Below are 14,776 nucleotides of genomic sequence, written 5' to 3'. Positions count from 1 at the left end.
AGATAATAAAGTGCTAATAGTCGTCTAAATTAAAGTGTTGGATCCGGTTGGTGGGCTGGCTTTTCCCTAAGTATGCCCGACACCCAATACGAGGGATTGTCCAAGTATCGGATGGGATTTAAGAAGATAGGCAGGTCTATGAAGAGGAATCAACACAAAAAATTCCGAGAAAATTAAATGAAAAGTGAGCCATTGAATGCTTTAAGGATTTAGCAAAAAGAATTCGTTAATAAAATCGACATTTCTCCTTTTTAGATGTTTGTTGAGTGTGCGAGCATTCCTCGTTTTTTTGTCTCGCTGCTATATGCTGCTTTGTACTCCATGTGGTACTAAACATTCACCCAGTCGTAGCCTCCGCGTCGCACCCGCAAAATCGGCAGCCGAAACACCGCACCTGAAGGCGAACCTGGCCTGTGCAGACGTTCCCAGGTGTCACAGTGATCCGGTAGGATAATTCCGTTGCACAATTCATGTTTTGATGGCTATGCTCTACCCCAGAAGAAAACAGAAGAAAACAAGAGATTTGTTAAATGTAAGCCCCCAAGAAAGAGTTTCTGGAGCAAAGTTGCGCATCTGAGTACATGATCATCGTTTGCGCAAACTCAGTCGACTGTCTTGCTGAGCGAAAACAGCTTAACGATATTTAAATACCTGTGCCGGAGGCTTGCGTTGAACATCTCGTTTTGCATAGGCTCATATCAGCTTAGCTTTCACCCGTTGCACTTTCCACGCTAAACTGGCTTCCGTCTTACCTGCTGCAAGGCTCAGTTTAGTCAAGGCTCCGGAGCTAACGAAGGCAAAGGCCTGTTTATCTTTCTGAAGACCTTCTGTCCTCCTGGTTTCATTTCATATTCTCATTCGCGCTCCTCAGCAAAGTGTTCATGAGCAGCTTGTGAAGCAAGCGAGAGAGAGAAACATTTATGTACAGAAACGCAGAGACGTCGGCCTGATCATTAGCTTGCTCTGGCCTGCTACTGTACACTATGGAAAAGGGACGTGGAGGGAAAGGACTGATGAATAATTATAATTATAATAAATTCTTATTGGGTGACATACGTTTAACTGCCTTTTGTTTGCTTGGGTCTCATGCGAAAGCGGAATTTGCAAGCATGGTCGTTCAGCTACAGTTCGAGAACTGTATAATTCACCCTCTGCGCGCACGCACGCACACGCATACATACATATATATATATATATATATATATATATATATATATATATATATATATATGTATGCGTGTGCGTGAGTTTCCAGTGCTCTAACTTTTGCCCACTAACACGTATGCATGCTGATATCAGGATCTGCTCTTGCATTTCCAGGCCTTATTTAACTATTTTAATTTCTTGTTCCTCTAAAATAGCTTACACAGTCCACTCTGCAATATTACCAGCAGTAGCACATCCTCTCTTTGAGAGGACCGGAGTATCGTGCTCAGTGGGCCCGAGGCCTGCGTAGCTAAGCTTGAATTCAGTCATAATTAACCAATCCTTAGTTCCAAAAAATGTAAGCTTGGTCATATCGGCGTTCCATTTCTGCAAAGTAGCTCGCAACAATACCGCAAAAATCAAAGCATCGACATGGACAAACCGTTGATTCTATGAGCGCTGTGGCCGTGCTTATCCGTTCATTCTCCTTGTGCGCATTCTCCGTGGGTACTGTCCGCTGGGAGGTTGGCTTCTCCTCGTATACACTATTTAGGCGGGAGTGCACGCTTGCAAGGGGAAAGAGGAAAGTGAGGAAGGGGTTGAAAAAGCGTGACTGTTGCTGTAAGGGGTTGAATTTTTTGGAGAACTAAAGTATCCATATAAACTCAGTGCAATACACTAGCCCAGTGCGCATTAGCGTACGCATCAACAAAGAAAAATGCACAGGCAGTCTCTGCAAAGAACTCTATGATGAGTTTTGCATACTGCATAAGGAACTAACCTGACAGATAAAGTAGGGTGGGGTCTGCAGCTCGTCACATTAGACCTGGCAACACTAGGGCGCCTGTTAACACAAGAGCGCAGTAATGCCGAAGGCTGCGTTGCAAATTTTCACTGCGTAAAATAATAGCAATGAATGAATGAATGAATGAATGAATGAATGAATGAATGAAAGTGTGCGGTACAAGAAGTCAGATAAGTATACTTAAAGAATAACAGTAAATGGCGAGCGACCTCTTTATTAAATTCTGAAGAGCTTGGCATGACACTGCTAGCATGGTACTACAGATGGGAAAGACGGGGAATGTAATGATATGCAAAGTGCGCATCACAGACAAACAGCATACACAGAACACACGTACGAGCAGGCTAGGTAGAGACTATTTTAAAACATCTCGATGAGGCAAGTGCCATTGGGAAAAGCTAAAAGCGCCTTACGTTCACGGGACGCGTAGAAGCTGAAAGTCCTCTGGCTGGCTAAGTACGAAGTACCTAACGCAACCAGGCACCTAATGTTATAACTGAGAACTTTCGCTCACGCTTACTGCATTACAGAAGCAAACCAACAAACAAAAAATGCACTCAGAAAAAGGAAGGAAAAAGAAAGAAAGACCGCCATACGGAGCTCAAATCCTCCTAAGGACGTCTCTTACGTCTAAGCTGCATACCTTGCTCGAAAACGCGAAAGTTACGAGACTTCATTATCATATTCTTTCTGTATAATAAAAGCGTGCGCATCGTTTTCTCTTTCATCAAGCTGTATCTACAGAATCTTATAGCAGCACTCCGTGATAAGGCATAGACGAAATCACTTGGACGTACGCCTCGAGCTTTTGAGAAAGAAAAAAGAAAAGACTGGCTCATTTAAAGTCTGCCGTACCGCCTCGGTAACAAGGACGAAGCTGTGGAAGAGGAGTGATTTCCAAGTGTATCAAAAGGGGAATGACATCAGAAGGATTCGTGGAATGGTAAATTACTCTTTTATGAACGAGCATCTGAGCCTGCTATCTTTGTTTTTATTTACGATCCCGTAAAACTCAAGAACGATAGCGTCGATATATCAGATATTTAAAAAAAAACGAGAAAGAGGAAAGAAAGACAGGAAAAATATAAAAAAGCGAGGGCTGTGCCGCTCAGCGACAGCTACAAGTAACGTTTCCCTCTTTCTCTTTCATAAGTCTAAATAAATCACAAAATAATTGCCCCTCAAGGAATATAACACTCTCAGCAGCTTTACTCTTTAAGAATGCCGCGCACATTTATTAGCGAGCTCACTCTAATGATCAACGCATAGAATACACATGTCAAATTATCGATCTATCTGATATGCAGCGCATGGTTGTGTGGTGGCCTTGTATATGCCAGGAGTTTCAAGTAACTTGACACAAACGTTAAATATACATTGGTGAACCTTATTCACTAGAGACGAGCGGTATATTGTTCGTAGCCATCTTGGATTAGAATAAATTTCGATGAGCAGTCGGTTGGGGGGCCCATGAGTTAAATTTTATTCTGCAAAATCCTAAATACACGTGTTATGGCGTATGTGAGAAGTGGTAGAGTGTGTAGAAAGCGGCAGTCTGTTTTTTTTTTTCAAGACGATATATATAACGTGATCCTTCTTTTCGACCTTTGAAGTCCACAAATCTATGCAAAAGAATAATGACGTCACTGGGGGCTTGTGCGTGTGGATAGTAGTGTCGTCAATTGTGTTTCCATATATAAGAAACCCTTCATGCCTGTCATTGAACAAACAACTAGAAAGAAAATTGGGTGAAAGTGCTTGTGTCCGTGTTCAGCGCCGGCCTATCTCTTAAGAATATGGGGCGTGGCGGATTGTGATGTTCCTAACGAAGGCGCTTACGCACGCTGGACGCCATGGTCCATCGGTTTCTTTTCATTAGCGACGGACAAGTGACTTTTCCGCATTGCGTTGTGACTGCTTGGTTAGCGTGAATCTTTATATCGCGCCACGAACAAAAATATATTTTTTTATTATTCATAGGCTCCTCGTTACAGTGACAAGTGTTTCATCACGACAAGATATATATGCGATATCTCGAAAATAATGTCGGTAAAGTGCAGTGTATACCATCACCTAAGGCTTCTTTATAAAGAATTAATGTCAGCAGATTTGTAAATCGCTTACAGATGACAAGGTGTGGCTTTTCTGAGCCGTCAAGAAGTTGTGCCATCATCATCATCAGCAGCTGCAGCACCCGTAGCAAGAGTAGCCTATTTTGATGCTCCGTGCAAGACGAAGGGCTCTCCCAGCGATCTCCAACTACCCCTGTCTTGAGCCAGCTGATTCCAACTTGCACCTGGATATTTAATTTCGTCGCCCCATTCGAATTTCTTGCCATCCTCGACTGGGCTTTCATTCCTTTGATACCCATTCTGTAACTCCGCCAAGTGCTACCAAATCAATTTTTTTATACCATGTTTGTCTCAGCTTCGAAGAATTTTATCCCGCATTCCGATGATACACACATAAAAAAAACGGTAGAACATGGTAAAAAAAGCTAGTTGGTCTCCATGATGCACCTACTCATACACCTTACAAATGTATGAGACGCATTGCTTCCTGCGTGTAATAGCACGAAAATCACCTTGGAGGATCACACACGAAATCGTATATGCTCAAGTTACAAACACGGCAGCCAAACGTAGTGTCTGTAGTGTCGTACTTATTTTTCGCTGTATGCCGTTTTTTTTTTTGTATACTTCATACGCCTGCCTCCTCTGAAAAATGTATGTTTGCTCTTGCCCGCCTCTCGTCACGCGCTGATACCTGGCAGGATATTGCACCAGTGAAGGCTTCTGAAATTGGATACTCGTTCAGGATGCCAAGATGCTTACGATGTCTTGCTCGTGTTTGGCGCTGTGAAAGAGACCCTCCTCCTCAAAACAATTTGTTTGGTGGAAAAAAAATTTTTTTCGCTTATCTATGTGGGCAACTGAGTCCTTTGATCTATTCTACCGATGGCTATGTGGGCTTTTAGTGAAGATTTACTTGTGATATCGACATGCAGGCAGACGAAGAGATGCTAGTTCAAGAACGTTAAAAAAGTAGATTCTGCAGAAGGAACGGTTCACCTATTTGTAGGGATAAAACTGATCCTTGGACACCTTTTTATCCTGGAACAGCGTTCAAGTCGATGTAGCAGAAGACGAATACATCCCCGTAATTAATTCATTATCTGCGTCTACGAGAAAACAACAAAAGCCCCATGTTTTTCTCATTTTTTAGCCGGTGTCTGAGCTTTCAAGTGTTCCCACATGTTTGAATCAGTAAAGAGCAAGGCGTAATAGACCAGGACTGAAGAAGAATACAAACGACAGAACCGGCACCTTCTTGTCTTTGTGTTCTTCTTCAGTCCTGGTCTGTCGCGCCTTGCTCTTTACTCATTCAAGCATGAACCAACTAGCCCAAGCAAGAGCTTTACTTGTTCCTACATGTATTGGTCTCCATGTGGGAGTGGTCGGTGCGTTTTAAAGGGTGTTTAAATCCCTACTAATATTTCATGATATGGTCCGGTACGCATTTCCAGGCTTCTCCGACCAGTTCTTCACACGTCGTGGCTCAAATAGGGTCATGCATCAGATGAAACCGGGGTAAACCGGAATGACGTCAGTTCCGATCCCTCATCTATCACGTTTTGGCGATGAAGTCGCACTGCCGCCCCTCCTCGTCTTTTGCCTGGCCCGTTGCGTGTAATTAACCGATTTAGCCTCGCGCTGACTGTTTCTCAATGCGTCTGCCACGGCAACAGCTGGGTAGCCGGAAAGCATGGAATAACAGCACTTTCAAGTAAGACAAGACCGGACAGAGTTACGTTTGTTTATGACGTAGTGGCCACGAGTTTGCGAGAAGAAGTCGCAGTTTCTCCTGAACGGCGAAGCATTGATGCTATTGCGAAGTATCGGACAACTCCACGAAGTAAAGTTCGTAGAGTTAGATTTCAGGCTGTGCCTTGCTAACAAACATGTGTGCTGGTGCTTCGAACCGAGGAGTAGGAAGCCACTCTTGCCCTTTAACTAGGCACACTCGAAGCTCGTTAAACGAGGTATTTTAATGCTGTGCCTCGTTAACAGCCTCAATAAATCATACTCGCACGAGATGCAACATAGCTTTGCCGCTACGGTTGGTCGCCTTTCTTGGGCTGGTTACCCTCTGGCCTTAATTTCAGCCACAGTGGAGCAGCTTCTGAGGCGCACCAAACGAGATGAGCCCGCTCAGTCAAGGAGCCAGGCGGTTCAAAGGCGCCGGTTTGCAGTGCTAGCTTACGTGCATGATCTCTGCCACAGGCGAAAAAAAACTGGGCAAGCGTGCAGGAATGACAGTGGTTTTCTCAGCCCCGGAAAAGCTGGCAAGGCACTGTAAACATGTAAATGCGCCTAAAGAATATTAGAATTGTTGCCCAGTAGGGCAAACAAAACGTTTTCAGTGCCCCAGTAAACCACTAATATGGGTTACCAGATTCCCCTGTTTTGAGGTAGTAAATATGTCGGACAGACAGGCAGGTGATTGAACGATCGCTCAAGAGAGCACTACAACAGCTTTCATAACACTGTTCAAGGCCACTTAATTGGAGATCTAATTGGTGGGAGTGCCGCTTCGTCGGTTGAGTGACGCTCTTTGAAGATATGGAAGCTTTAGCGAGACACAGCTCACAGCTCACGCGGGAAATTATAGAAGCAGATTCCATCAGAAAACTGTGTAGTTAGTGCGTTAGTGCACCCCCGATCGCGCTGACACCTAGTGAAATCATGTATCTGAAGAGATAGTAATAGTAATGCGCGTTCTTTTTTTCCACGCGACCACGTACTTAGTACAATGACTTGCTCTTAGCGCAGCCCTTGGGACCGCCTTTCATATTCTGCGCGTGCCCCATCTTGAATATATATATACACATGGTATGGGAACGCAATACAATATTGTTGGAAGCCAGCGCAGTGTTTGTCGTCTCTCCCACTTCTTGTCCTCGGCGCTATACGTCGTTTTTTTTACCGTGAATTACCAAGTGGCCCAAGCAGCCACCCTTGTTCAACATATAACAGCCGTTGGACCTGCGTGACTGTTTTCAGGCTGCGCATTCTCGTGCGCCTGCAACTTGCGATTAGTTAAAAGATGTCAGCATCTCTACGCTATCTTAGAATTGCTTTCGCTTCCTTTCGAGCTGCGCTACATTTCTTGCCGAATGAAAAATTTGTCAATCTATGTAAACTATTGCGGGGATGAATATTATTAGGGGTTATGTTGATCGTCATATGCGAGATTCTAATGACGCAATTTTTTTTTAGGTTACGCGCCGTTGAGGCATTTGCCAGTGACTGTAAACATACAAAAATGTTGGTAGCTCGATGATTACGTTTTTAATTGCAAGGTGTACACATTCAGCGGGAAAAAAAACAGTTATTTGAAAGAAGTACCAGTCATGCCACCGATCGACATTTTGGTAAAGAAAACGGCGGCCTCACAACGGCATTGCGGACTGGACCAGCCTAGCTTTTGCGTCGTCTATAGGTAGCCCGCTGCCCGCAAAATGGGTACAGCAATCCTGTAGCCGCTTCGCACCTTTTCCTTGGGCAGGTTCTCCAAATCTGGTTGGTTGGTCTACAGAAACGATGCGTGAAATCTACAGCACACGTAAAAGGAAAACAAAGGTGTTTCATCTACAAACGCTAGAGAATTCTTCAACGAATTGATTGGCATTGTGATAAACTACGTTTCTCTTTTGTGTGGGTCGTTATACTATGTGGTTTACAGAACTGCGTCAAACAAACGCTCATGACGTGCTTTCTTCCCGCATATTGAAACCACGAACACGCCATCTGCGCAGCAGATGTTGTGTTTGCTATGCAAATAGAACGTCTTTTTTTTTTATCTGGCGCGAAAGTTGGCGAGATGTATGAAGTTTACAACGGCACAGCAAAAATGACACCAACACAAAGAAAATAAAGCATACCTGGCAAGCGCTTGTCTTCGGTGATTCTTTTTCTCCTTCTCGTCGTCCAGTTTTGTACCGCCGTCACCACGAACACAAGTTCGCCACGTTAATGTTCAACGGCGCCGGTATAAAGCAAGTGAGACGTAGCAAGAAAACTTACCCGGAAGTTTCATAGCAGCCTGGCTGGATGTCTGTCTCACGCACTCTTAAAAAAAAAGGCGTTCTTTCATTCGTAAGCACACCTTCTCACGGTTTAGCTCAACTATATCACTATGTTTCAGAGAAAGAACGAACAATGGCTCACCTTCCATCTGTCGAAAAGTGAAGAACTGTGCTTTACTATTTCTGCCGCAGTTCTTGCAAGCCAGACCAAAGCACACAGAACTGTTCTGAAAGTCTGTACGCTAGTTCCCTGGCATCGAGCCCGCCAAGGGACAGAAGAAAATTGCGTGTTCGCTGCAACCCCCGAAACCAAAACAAAATTGACAGTCCCTTAAGCATCCTCACGTGATTTGAAGGCGAAAGCATTGTGACTTCTCCAATTAATTGGTTACGTACATGATGCGTGATGTCATACATTGGCACCTGTCCTTCACAACGTGGCATTAATCCACTTTAATCTACCTTAATGCACTATAATCCACCTTGCTCTAACTTGTAGCCACCTTAAACTATCTTTCTCTAACTTGTACAGATTATAATTCACTTTATTCCACCTTAATTAACCTTCATTCACTTTACTTCACCTTAATTCGCGTAAATTCACTTTAAGGTACATTAAGTCCTCACAACTAGTAATAACTAACGTTGTTGAACCATTGATTATATCTTGTATTAGTACTGACGTCATGCAAGACCCTGATGATGTCAGATTGATTTTTGGTACAACTCGTTCCAGACAACGCCAGCTTTTCTTCCTCACGGGACATCTAATGTTCCCGCAGTAGAAAATCAACCTGTGAATTTGGCCCTGTAGGAAGTACCATGCTGTGCAGGCGTCCAGACGTGAAAATCGGCAGCGCATAAACCAAGCTGAGCTGAGAGCGAAGCCAGCAAGAACGATAAATCCAACACCACAAAAGAAAAAAAAATGTAATTGAGATAAGGCTGCGACGCGCCGACACTTCACTCGCGCATGCGAAGGAAAGATCACATTTGATTTACGCGGCGGTTAAGAGAGAGAAGGCGAGTGAAAGGAACAAATGAATACAGTTTCTTCATTTCGCGCCTTTCTCGGTTGAAAAATAAAGAGGGGGGCAGTACAAATATACCTGAAGTACTTTCGTAAAATGCTTTTTTTTTAATTTCTGCTATACGACAGGTGGCATAGCGATCTCAAACAAAACTTACGAAGGGATTCTGCCCTGCGGCGTGGGCTTTCGCTTCAACGCGTCTCGGGAACTCAAAATTACTTGCCGCACCAAGCGCGTGGGAAGACAGCACACAGGAAGCACCGGCCATCTCGGCTTTCACAGTATTTACGTGTATTTACGCCCGCCACAGATAAATTTTTAAGAAAACACGAAGGCCGCGTACAGACTGGGTAGAGGAAACGCGCGCTTACCAGACCATGCCTGTTGTCTTGCCTTGGACTGCTTTCAAGCCACGGTTCGTGGCTTTTAGTTTCGGTCCGTTTCCATGTAATGATGCGAGAATATATAAGTGAAATTCATTCATTCATTTATTCATTCATCGTGCCTGAATGCCTACCGCGCTGCAATGACTAGATGCCGGCCATTTCGTTCTTCGTGGCGTCTGAAAGGTGGGGCCACAAGCCAATGCGAAATAGGCTCCCTAATGGAAAAGGCGAATTTGGTGCCGTCCAGTGGCATATCTTTTGTCGTATCTGTGGCGTGACCGGTTGCCTCCGATCAGCGCCGTCTCACAGTATGTGGTGCGCCTGCACAGTGAACCTATCGCGACGACGAATTATACCTACCTACTTTGGTGGAATTCTCAACGTGCCCAGTCAACGTTGTTTCGCTTTATCTCGCGGAACCTGATGCGACCACGTAGCCTATTCGTCGTGCCACCTAGGCCTATACAGCCGTGCACGAGGATACCCGAGGTTCCCCGTCGACGCTTTGCAGCAGCAGCGGTGGCAGCTGATCGACCCGATGCCGAATTCTGCGCATTATTTGTGCACGTGCGAACTTTCGTCGCAGCTTGGACTTGATCTACTGCCTCCGATGAGCGTTGGCATCTGGCGTGGCCACGTCGTTCACTCATTGTTACAGTGTTTGTCTGCGTACTTTGGTGGAATTCTCGACGTGGCCTGTCGCCGTTGATTGGCGTGCTCTTACGGGACTTGGCGTGGAAGTGTAAACGCGTAATCCGCTCGTCTTGGTGCCAATTCAACTATATGCAAGGACGCCACAAGTGTCTCGTCGACGCATGGAAGCTGCAGCTGTGGCTTGTCGACACCTGCTCCCGAATTCCACGCATCTTTTTAGCACAGGTTCGTGCTGTTTTTTTTCATCTTTCCTTAAGGTCATAGCCGCCACTGCTGTCCTACGCCGCATTATTGTCTGCAGCACTATTCCTTCCAATGCAGAGCTTCCGAAACGACTGGTTCTAGAAAGCCTGTTTTATAATAATCTTGGCACTGTGTTCACTGACCCTGTGTTTAAGTGCAGTGGCAGGCTAGACAAGCTCGGCTTTGAATAGCGCACGAATTTGTCTTGACGTTTTCGATACCCGGACAATGTTTTTTGAAGAGATGAAAGAAAAACGGCACGCAAGAAAACAGGCGTTTTAAAAGAACGTTGCTTCACTGCAGTAGTATTCTCGCCTGATCAATGTCGAGATTAAGGCGCTCTCGTTATTCAAAGTGGACATAGCACTTCAACGATGGGAACCATTGTTGACGCTCTTGACTGTCCTAATTCTCTCTCTGATATGGACGCTGTTCATTGTGTGGCAACGAAGCTCAAACAAACGAGACATCTTCGCTCGCGTTTGTCGCCGCGAAAGGACGAGTGATTTTGTTCGAAAGGCCTAAAAAAATGCTCGCCTATGTGCACTGGTCGAACTGTTCTTTTTGGAAAACCTCGGCTATGCTCTTTCTGTTCCTAGCCATCCAACTCATCAGGAGGAACGTTGGTTTTGAACGCGTCGGCTCTTAACCCCAGATAGCGGGACTACTACTGCAGGTCATTAAGAGCAATCTGATCACTCTTTTTTTCTGGGTATCGATAGTACATTCACGCCAAAACGCAATCAAATGGTATTTTGGGCTATAAGTCAGTTACGATAGATTGATAATTCGTTAACTGGAGCTAATGATTACTGAAACATTGCTCCAGCGTTTCGAAAACAATACTGTGGTCTCGCGCTTCAAGGGGTCCTGAGACACTTTTTATCGACGTCGCGAAATGCGTTTGAAGTTGAAATAGAGTATTTCAGAAATACCCTGCAGCAAAAATTAATACAATGCGCTCACTTTTATTTGGCACCAGTTACTGGGAGTCAAATATCGCTTTTCATCCTATGGTGCCTTGCACTGCGAAGGCTACGGGGGAGCATGGCACACCCACTGCACTCCGCCTACGGAACGTCACCATGACGTGCAGTTCACATTTCATTTTAGATGTTCACGTAGACGACATTACTTCCGATTGCTATCCCTCAGCTTTACTCGCACAACTGATTTTTCACGGGGTCTTATCCATCTGCTGTGCTACAGTGTACTAGATAGCTATGCGCGGCTGTTTTTTCTCGCATCGAATGGCAAGTCGCAGATTTCCTTTCGCGCCCGTCTTTACGGCAATCGTACGATTTCCGCGGCTCCAATTAAACGTCTTCTGCATGTTCACTCATGCGAATGCTCCGGCATCGCACGCATATCGGGTGACCGATTGACGTCACACAGCGTTCTCGCGTTGAAAAATTTCCTATCGTAACGAGCTGCGACCATAGAGTGACGACACACCTCAAAGGTGCGCAACTCGGAAAGCAGACGACCGTTTCTAGCCGTGTGTTGGCGCTCGGACCGGCTCACCGCGCGTCTGGAGTCACGTCACCCATAGACCAATCAGAGCGCGCGGTTGTCGTCATCGGGCAGCAGCGAGCTCAGTGAGCGGGCTCCCGATGCCTTATCGCCGTGGCTGCGGTATCCACGCTACGTCGCAGACGCGGCTGCATGCAACTGTAGGACGTTTGCTATGTATATAACAGGGATAGAGTGCGCGTTCGCGCCCATCTACTGCAGCAGTCTGGCCGCTCTATGTGGAGCGGACCGGCTTGGTCCTTTACCAGCTCGACAGACTGATAGTAGCCACATGCAACTTGGGGATTTCTGAAGCGTTGTCGATAGCTCAGTAGCAAGCGATGTGTGTCAAGGTGTCTACGAAGAGCGCCCAGGAGGGAGCGGACGCTGGCAGGCGCACGTGTGGTCTTACCTTAGGTTTCGCGTGGTTCAAGTCTAGTTTGAGTATTCAAAGGTCATCGAAGTTAGTCTGACCAAATGGCTTCAGATAGGAACAAGCCGTGTTGCCAAAGATTCGTTGCTACGTGAGCGGCCGTGATCGAGTGCGAGCAGTTGGTAGTCGGCTTCATACGGAAGTACGTTATTCTCACCGAAAATCGAAAGCAGATTTTCACTAACTTCAGCCCATTCAATACACAGCACACAGTAAGCATACACAGTAGCAGTAGGAAGAAGCGCTCTGATGGAAACAGCCTTCTTGTTCGATGCGAGCTATCGGCTAATAGCAGCCATCTGTGGGAATCTGCTAAATGATAAAATATGGCAGCATCGAAAAAAAAAATTAGGAGTAGGCTTCTGTTGAAAAGAGTGAAAAAAATATGACTTCGCGCTGCGCTTGTGAGCTTATTAGGCGCAGCTTATCAAATATGGTACTTTGGACTTTCTATCGTAATAAAGACCACATCTGGCATTTTCCATAATTGGATGGCTGCCACATTAAGGTACGTCGTGCTGGCAGCAGCAATGTGTATCTTTTAAGTCGAAGATTGATGTCCGAGCGTTCTCCTATAACTGACCAAGGAGCTTTCTTGGGTTGCTGCATATCTGTTACCCCATGTCTCCCTTCTGTTGAGTGCTGCTCCTTGCTTTCAGAGGACACCATTGTCTAGTTCACTGCCACGTCTACAGCTGTCTCCTCAACCCGATAAGAACTGTCCACATTTGTTTAAGCTTATTATGCATTTGATTTCTGATTCTTTGTGTGATATAGTGAACGTCACTTTTGCCGGGCGCTCTCCTGATGATATATTAACGTGAGCTGGGGTTATTGAAATGTATAAGAAGAGTGATAAGTTGAGCTATCACGAATTATCAGTATATATTTATTATTTGTTCAGGTGAAATACTTCAATATTTGTTTGTTAGGTTTTTCAGTTCTTACCTAACAACTTTACTATGATAAGGTCATGCCGACTTGCTGTTCGCCGAGGAAGCTCCAGTGATCATGCCTTAATTATCTTTGGCAAACTTAATTAAGCATTCTATTAACAGCGGCAATATTGCTAGTCCACATTTTTCGATCTAACAAAGGACGCACTTAGTCGCTCCCTTCTATTCAGAACCTTCACTTCTCTCCATAACCTGAAAGTTAGATTATGTGCTAATTGAAGTTGTTAACTGGTGTGGCATAATGGTCACTCTATAAAGCCTAGCAAAACGACATTTCTAATTTTAACTTCCAGTCAAAGGTCCATATTCATTGGAGCATATAGTTGAGGCGGTCACTGCTAATCTTACTATTGCCTGAGACTCTGTATCCTTTTTTCGGGTACACCTTGACGTAAACATCAATGTAGGGTTGCACATTTTGTACACGAGGATTGCACTGGGCATTCGTGCACCGATTATTGCTCCGCAACGTTTCCAACTGTCTCTCTCTCTTCCAATATATATATATATATATATATATATATATATATATATATATATATATATATATATTAGCCAAAGCCACTCGCAAATTCTCGTATCGTTTCTACGTTTTGATGCACATAACAACACCAAAACCAGGCCATCCGCATTATTACATGCAATCCTTGCCTTTAATGCTGTTTTATTTCTTAGGGGACACGATATTTTGTTATTGAATAATGTATTTGGATATCATTTCACCTGTTTATTTTGTTTTTTACACGGTAATTAGCTCCTTTTAGAATTTATTAACGACTTATTTAAAGAAAAAACACCAAAAGTACTCTATTATGTACTTTATCACTGCTTATTCCCACTCATTAGTGAATGAAAAACTACATTTATCGGCCATCTCATTTCGACTGCCAGACGAGTTTTTTAATAACGACAATGTGATTATTCGAAAGGCCGCGACGCTCTGTGTCCATAACACTACTGGAGAGGAAATGCATTCGTATTGCGTTGGTCAGTATAGACTATCCCAATGTAACGCAACGATCGTAGGGTTAACACGACAAACACGAGAAAAAGTGACATCGTGGGTTTCTTGCATCCGGGTCCACCGCGGTTGCTTAATGGCTGTGGCATTCCGAGGCTGTGGTCGAGGTCGCAGGTTCGAACCCCGCTGCAGTGGCCGCATTTAGACGGGGAGGGGGGGTGCCAAATAAAAAAAAATTGTTTGCATAGATTTTGGTGTATCGGTATATAACTCCTGGTGGTCGAAATTAATCGTGAATCCCTCCCCCCCCCCCCCCCCTTACAGTGTGTGTCACCATTATATCGTGGTTTTGGCACGTAAGACCTCGCAACTTAATTTTATTTTTATTTTCTTGCGACCTTCGTGCCAATGCCAGTGTTGTTGCTGTTTTAGTGTGAGTCGAGTCAACCCCAAGAACAAGTTCTGAAATGTCCCTAGAAAGTTTCGATTGATGTGCGTAGCGACACCCTCCCTTGCAGTTTATCATTCATTCGAGGGAACGAGACACACCATGAGCAAACT

Source organism: Dermacentor andersoni, chromosome 9 (genome assembly GCF_023375885.2).
Source record: "Dermacentor andersoni chromosome 9, qqDerAnde1_hic_scaffold, whole genome shotgun sequence".
NCBI classification, from domain to species: domain Eukaryota; kingdom Metazoa; phylum Arthropoda; class Arachnida; order Ixodida; family Ixodidae; genus Dermacentor; species Dermacentor andersoni.
Note: the sequence above shows the minus strand (reverse complement) of the source record.